Raw genomic sequence first — 7420 nt, forward strand, 5'->3', positions numbered from 1 at the left:
AGTCACTGACGCCTGCCTCTACAGTGTACAATGGTCAGAGGATAAGTCAGTTTAAAGTCTACACAGCTGAAAGCTCACTTTGAGATGGTGAGGGTTAATTCTCTTCAGTTTGTGAGCCAGGAAGGCTACTTTAGGTCGCGTGCAGTACGCTTTGGGAAGGCCTCTGGTTTGCAAATCCGCCTCTGCCATCTGCTGGACGAAGGAGGCATTTCAGTCCTGTGGCTCATGAGCTGCTTCCATCTGCTTAGAACCTACATAGTACCATGCGATTTACACATATAATTTTTCACTCCTCCAAGCAACTCTATAAGGTAGGTCTGTTGCCGAGTCCAAACTTGTTCTGCTCGCCGCACGACAGGCCAATAAATCGGGAGACGAAGTGTTGGGGCAAGGAATAGTGACTTTATTCAGAAAGCTGGTTGACCAAGAGGATGGCAGACCAATGTCTAGAAGAACCATCCTGCTCTAGTCAGAACGCAGGCTCCATTTATACAAAAAATAAGGGAGGGGGAGGAAAAATAAGGGAGGGGGTGTGGTTGGTTGTTGTAATCTTGCTGCAGGCATTCTTTGTTCTTGCAGCCATCCCCGTGGGCCAGGTCATGGTATCTCTGTAAACCTCCAACAAAACAAAGGTTATTCTCTGCTACAGGTCCAGTCTTGTCCCCATTTTCAGATGAGGCAACTGAGGTTCACAGTGGTTAGGTGTCCTAGTCTCCTAGGGCCTCTGTGACAAATTCTCTCAAACCTGGTGGCTTAAAACCTTAAGAATCTATTCTCTCACAGTTATGGAGGCCAGAAGCCCGAAATTGAGGTGGCTCCTTCCAAACTCCAGGGAAGATTCCTTCCTTGTTCTTCCAGTTTCTGGGGGCTCCAGTCTGTCCTTGGCCTGTGGCTGCATCACCCCAGTCTCTGCCTCCATCTCCACATGGCTTCTCCCTGTGTGTCTCTCCCCATGTTTCTCTTATAAGGACATTTGTCATCTAATGTAGAGCCACCTAGATAATCCAGGGTGGTCTCACATCAAGATGTGAACTTAATTACATCTACAAAAACATTTTTTCCAAATAAGGTCACATTCACAGGTTTCTAGGGTACGAAGGTGAACATATGTTTTGGAGGGGGAAGTTGGTGGAGCACCCAGCCAGCCCACTCCCCCGTGTCCTTTAGTTGATATGTTATGGAGGCAGTGCTCTTAATCATTGTTAGGGGCCAAGACTATTGCTAGCAACCCTCTCCTCTGAGTCTCCTCTACCCCTGAGTCCTTCCCATTTTCGGCACCCCCTCTTTTCAGTGAAAAGAAAGGCAAAAAAAAAAAAAAGCCTTGCACCCTGAGACTTCCTGCTCTTGCTCATTGCATGGAGGGACCACGTGATATACTACCCAAAAGAGGACACATCTGAGGATAAAAGAGTAAAAGTGAGAGTTAACAATTATCCTCTGGTAACAGCCACACCAGGGCTGGGTGGGAAAAGCTAGATGTAGGGGGTCCCTCCCAGGGCCTCCCCAGGCCGGGCCTCCCCCACTGGCCTTCCCAAGACCCCATGCCTCTCTTCTCTTTCGCCCCTGAAGTCAACTCCCTCTACCTGGCAGGTGATCAGGAGACCCTGAGGCCCAGGAGACGCCTACTAAATGAGCTCTGAATTCCCTTTTTAAATATTTGTTGAACATGGACTTTGAGCTGCTAACCACTGGCACGCAATCCCAGCCCTGGAGTTGTTTATAGACCAGTGAGCGAGGGGGCCCGCAGCCCAAGTGTGGTACCTTCACCAGCTGCCGAGTGAGGATCTCTGGTGCCGCCTGGGGTTGGGGGGGGGGGTTGCACCTGGGAAGGGCTCATGGGGGCAAATGTGGGTGGGACATGGCCCAGCAGGGGCTGACCCAGGGGCGCTGGCACACTAGCTCCGCAGTCCTCACATTCCTATGAGGAAGGTACAGATCCACAGTCCTTTATCAAAAATCCTTGGGCCAATGTGTTTCAGAATTCAGGTATTTCTGGATTTTAGAGCAATAGTATTTTGTAAGCATTCTGTTCTATTCTGTACCCATTGGTCTGGAGCTATACCCCCATAACAAATATATTTACAATTCTGTAGCAAAACATCTATGTTCACATTAAATAAAATACGCACAGACTGCAAAAAGCTTCGTGTCCATTCAAGGAAGGATTTTACAGCAAATTAATTCAGGTCATTTAGATTTCACTGCCAAATGAAAAAACAAGGTCTTTTTTTTTTTTATCGCTTTGGGATTTGGGGATTGTAGATAAGAGATTGTAGGGCTGTAGTGTTTGCTCCAATTTGGAGACAAAAAACTGAGGCTCAGAGAAGTTCAGAAACTTGCCCAAGACACACAGTAAGTGGTGCAGCTGGAATCAGAATGTCCGTCTGTCTCCTGACTCACCCGCGGCATCACTCTATTTCGGTTTTTGAGATCATAAGCAATATCATGGTTTCTGAGATAATAGTGGCCGCTCTGTCCTGCTCGCCTTTGTAGAAACCCTGGAGCCAAAGCCTGAAGTCACATGAGCACACAGGATCTTCCTGTCTGCTGTTTTGTGATGCTCCGCTCTTGGGCCGTGTGCGGTGCGAATGGGTCTGTGGTTTCAGGCACGGGGGTGCAGCTCCTACTCGTGAACGCGGAAGGCGCTTTAATTAAAAAGTCATGCAGACGACAATACAGGCAGCATCACTTAGACAGCAGAACCAGACAGCTCCTCTTTGTTGACCTACTTCAAACACGTATGATTACTTAACTTTTTAAGAAGAAAATAAAGTCCCCAGGAGAGAAATAATGCTTCCTACCAGCACCTGTAAAAGAAATGGTCCGACTAACAGAAAACACTCAATCTAAGAATAATTTAAAATGCTTGCCTCCTCATCAGTCGTGCAGGAATGAGTTTCCTGCCCTTGCACTCCCAGCACACACACACACACCACACACAGACACACACACTGCCTACACACCTCTCTCTCACACATACAGCACACACGCAGACATGTGTTACACACACACCCCACACACACAGATACAAGGCACTCAGATCCACACACCCCACATGAACACATCTCTCTCACACACTCACCACACGAGTACACGCAGACACACATACCCCACACACACACATACACAGACACACAGACCCACACAGCCTGCATGCACACACCCCCTCTCACACACACACAACACAGACGGCGTGCATCCTGGGGGCAGGGAAGCTCAGGGGAGCTGGTCTCCCTCCCCCTCTGCCGGGCGGGGAGCACTAAACGCTGCCGCGCGCTGCCAACCCCCACAAGGCCAGGGGCCACCGAGTCAGTCTCGTTGGGTTTCACCACGTGACTTACCACCCCTTTCTGGCTTCCCAGGGAGAGAATTCACTCCAGGCCAACAAAGATGGTAATCCTTCTTCTGGAGTTAAGCCTTCCAGCCTCTCCTCTCACCATTGTTTTGTCTCCTGACACAGAAGGTGCCCAGAAAATTCCCTCAGCAGGTCAGCTCTGTGTTCCTCACTCCTCAGCAACAAGGAAAGAAGTAACAACTCACCTAACACAATCCAGAATTTTCCATCCAAATGGCAATAACGACAGTTCTGATGACTGCTGACTTTACCGACCCAGAGCTTAACCACGTCCCAGGCGGCGCAGCATGCGTGTGCTTTTCCTTGGGAGAGAAAAAGTGATCAAAGCACAGCTTTTAGGACAGTACTGCAGTGTGTGCAAACATCGACAGTAAACACTCACCTAGTGCCGCCTCGGGCCAGGCACTGTTCGGCGTGCCTTATACGTAGTCCTCTCGTCGGAAGCCACACAACAATCCTGTAAGGGGGGTAATACCTGTGTCACGTCATATTACAGATGGGGAAGCCAAGACCCAGGGAGGCTAAGTAACTTGTCAAGGTCACACAGCTAGAAAGCAGAGTAGCTGGAATTATAATTGAGACACTCAGGCCCTAAAGTCCATGGTCTTCCTGGTCTCTTGAGGGATGAAGTCTAGCGTCTTATTCGCCCCAGCATCTGAGCTCCCAGCACTGAAACCCGTGCTTAACACATGTTCGAAGAGGAAGGAAGACAGGGAGTGAAAGAGGAGGGGTTGCTGGGAGGGGAGGAGGACCCCGGTTCAGAGACACAGCCACATTCTGCTCCCCATGGAAATGAGGACGTGGCCCCCTTAGTGACCAATTGTATGTTTCTGAGAGAGAAGAGCTGATGGATGGATCTTCGAGGTTTGCTCTCATGAGCTGACTGTCTGCTGCAACCCCCAAAGGGAGACCCTTTGCAATGTCACCAGCAGCCTGAGAACAGAGCCTGGCAGAATCTGCTGAGGATCCCAACAGCAGAATTAAAAAGCCCTACACCGACCAGGGGTGCGACATGGGGGCGCACAGGAGCACAGTAGGTGGGGAACAGTCACGCTGCTGGGTGCGTCCAGTCTCCAGTTGGACAGTATTTTCTAGTATTTGTACGGGAATATTTAGACCTGAAGACTGTGAAGACCATGCTGATGCAGAGGACTGGCCATCTATTTCCTCGGGGCTCCAGAGGGTCAGTCATACCTAATGAATGTCGGAATCGTGCTTTATAGGTGTTATTTGTTTATTTCTATCTCTCCTGCTAGCCCCAGTACAAGGGCCTCATTACTCATCCCTAGTATGCTGTACGTGGTTAAACACACACTCTGAGGAGTCCAGTTACCTGAGGTAACATGAAGGCTTCGTCACTAATTGCGTGGCGTTTGGTAAGTTACTTAACCTCTCTGAGCCTCACTCATTTGTTGAATAGGGAATAAAGATAACATTTTCCATATGGGAACTTCACCTGCTCCTTAGCAAAGATCTCTGGCTGCTGCCTCAGGAGGAAGTTGTACCTGGGAAAAAGCTTATTGGTCAGAAAGGGAAAAGAATGGCACTGAAGCAGTGTCCTGCACGGTAATTTCAGGAAACTTGATGATTAAGTGAGAGATTCATGTAAATTGCTTGGCACGGCGCCTGGCTCATACTATGAGTGACTAAGACTGCTTCCTAGGTCCCCTTCTTTTAGTAATAGGTCACTAAAGTTTTAGTGGGATGTGTGCCTGGTTTTAAAAGAAGGCTCTGGAGAACTGTGAAGGCATGGTGGAGTGAATGTAGCTAGAGTCAGGTGTCCACTGGGCCACGGCCAAGGTCAAGGTGAGAGGAACACTGAGCATGCTGGTGGTGATGGAGAGGAGTGGTGAGCACTAGAGTGTTTCAGAGCAGAGTCAGCTGGATTTTATGAATGACACAGGGAGAGGAGGAGGCAGGTGAGTGGGAGGGGAAGAGGCCGGAGGACACCCCAGTTTTCAGCATGGTGACTAAACATGGGGACTTAATTACTCACTGGGCTACAGAATGGAGGTGGAGGAACAGGTCTGGGAGGCAGGTGATGAGTGTCCTTAAGGACACACTGAGTGGAGGGGTCTGGGGAAATGTCCCACCCAGAGGTCCAGCCAACGTCCTTTGTTCACCGCCTCTGTGGAATGGCATTGCATCATCAACATTAGTCCTGAAAAGGGGTTTTGCAAAGAGCACACGAATGTTTCGTGCCTGGAAGATCAAAACAGCCTACAGAGGCAGCAACTTTCACATGCCCGCAGCCCGCAGCCAGCCCTCAGGCGGCTCCCCTGCCCTTCCCGGTTAGCTTTCCAAGCCGGCAGCTCAGCCCGGCTTGGCCCCACAACAGGCTCCCTGGGCAGCAGACAAAAGGTGTGTTTCCACAGCACAGAATGACCACACCCACCCCATCAGCGGTGGTTTCTGTGGAATGTTAGGTCACAGCGTGCAAGTTTTTGTTTTACTACAGAGTCGTTTCTGGGAATATAGCTACTGTGATTAGGTTGAATTGCACAGCTAACGATGGAGTCATTTCTCCATTGCAATTCTGCTCCCTGCAGACATTTGCCTGCAATTCTATTTTGCACCAACTCCATGTGGGCTCTTCCAAGTCTTATAAAACTACAAAGGTCCTGAAGGACATGCAGTACCCAATCCCCTGACCTCTTACCAGGGAGGTCAGACTGCAAGGATGGATGACTTTCTTTCCCAGCAGGGAGTTTTAAGAGGTGAACTCACGACCTTGGAGACCCAGCCTGGTATTTAACCAATGCTTTGTGGTACCTGCAGTACACTAAATCCTTTGTATGTACTATCTGGTTTAATCCTTAGAACTAAACAACAAAGCAGGGAAGATGAGGATCAGAGAGGGTGAGGAACTTGCCTGATGCAGCACAGCTAATAAATGGTAGAGGTGGGATTCCACTTAAACCTGCCTCACCCCAGGTCTCCAGGTCTAACTGCTAGGCTGAACTGGCCTCCACCGTCAGCCCAGAGCTTCATCCCCTTGGTGATGGGACCACAGTTAGCACAGCTGTCCTTTAGTTCCAGGTGCTCTAGCTCAGTTTGCCCTGTCTCCCACATGTTATTCTTCACATCTTGGCAGTCTTTCACCAAAAAGGAGATGTTTGGTTTCCTACCATCCACCTAGTGTTAGAAAAGGAAAGGTCTTGGCCATGAAGAAACTCAGAAGAGGTGTCTCTGGCTCCACTCGCACTCCTAGAAATGACGAATGGGGTAGACAGTGGTGGCCAGTGTCATGCTGGCCCTGCGAGACTGGCCGCTTAGTGAGCTGTTCATGCAGGAGATCATCGCACCTAGCTGGGGGCATAATGGCCTTAAAATAGAAAAGCTGTCTATTTGGGTCCACTTCAGTGTACTTTTTTATAAGGCAAACCTGGGATATGAATGTTTAGAGTTGCAAGGTGAGACAAATGAGACAGGATGGAAATGTTTATAAGACACTTTGACTGTTCTGTTTATCTTCTCTCTGAATTGGTTCCTCCGAGCTGCCCTCTCTTTCTCCTTGTTTGCCTCCATCACTGTCTCTCCCGGTAGATGCAGAGTTGGGCAGGACGGAAGGAGCCAGGTTGCAGCACTTACAAGGGTGGTAGAGGAAGAGCGAGTGTCAAGGTAGCACCACCCCAGCTCTAAACATCTCAGCCCAGAAGGAGCACATGTCACTTCTGATCAAATTTCACTGCCTAGAGCTAGTCCCAGGGCTGGGCAAAGTGATCTCTCCCTGTGCCCAGGCAGGAGAGAAGGGGGCCAGGGGAGCACTTGTGATCTCTGTCATTGAGACTTTCCTGTGATGTCTACTGGTACTTAGTTGTTGACATGATTCGGGACAAGGGGAATTGCGGTAAGATGTCAGTGGTGATGTTAGTGGAGAGTGAGACCCCTAAATTAGAAGGCCCACCAAAGTGTGGGTCCTTGCTCCCAGCTGTGAGAGATTTCACATCAGAGGCAGAGGGACAAAGTGAAAAAGCTGCTTTTATTTCTCAAAAGGGGAAAAGGAAGGAAAGTGCTGGAGCAGGAAATAGGAAAGAAAAGTGCTCAAGCAGGGAGCCGCCAGCC

General features: G+C 49.5%; 1 long non-coding RNA gene across 2 annotated transcripts; it reads right to left on the bottom strand.

The window, feature by feature from the left end:
* Positions 1–380: 380 nt before the first annotated feature.
* Positions 381–5479, bottom strand: LOC107033628 (uncharacterized). 2 transcript variants are annotated; one of them, XR_012079621.1, is made up of 4 exons: positions 5352–5479; positions 3738–3812; positions 3541–3657; positions 381–2623 (listed from the first exon to the last, which is right to left on the bottom strand). It is a non-coding gene; the product is annotated as an uncharacterized lncRNA (long non-coding RNA). The 2 variants fall into 2 exon arrangements; XR_012079620.1 differs by lacking the exon at positions 5352–5479 and having other exon boundaries at positions 3738–3994.
* Positions 5480–7420: the final 1941 nt, after the last annotated feature.

The sequence above is a fragment of the Vicugna pacos genome, chromosome 13, assembly GCF_048564905.1.
Source record: "Vicugna pacos chromosome 13, VicPac4, whole genome shotgun sequence".
Lineage (NCBI taxonomy): Eukaryota > Metazoa > Chordata > Mammalia > Artiodactyla > Camelidae > Vicugna > Vicugna pacos.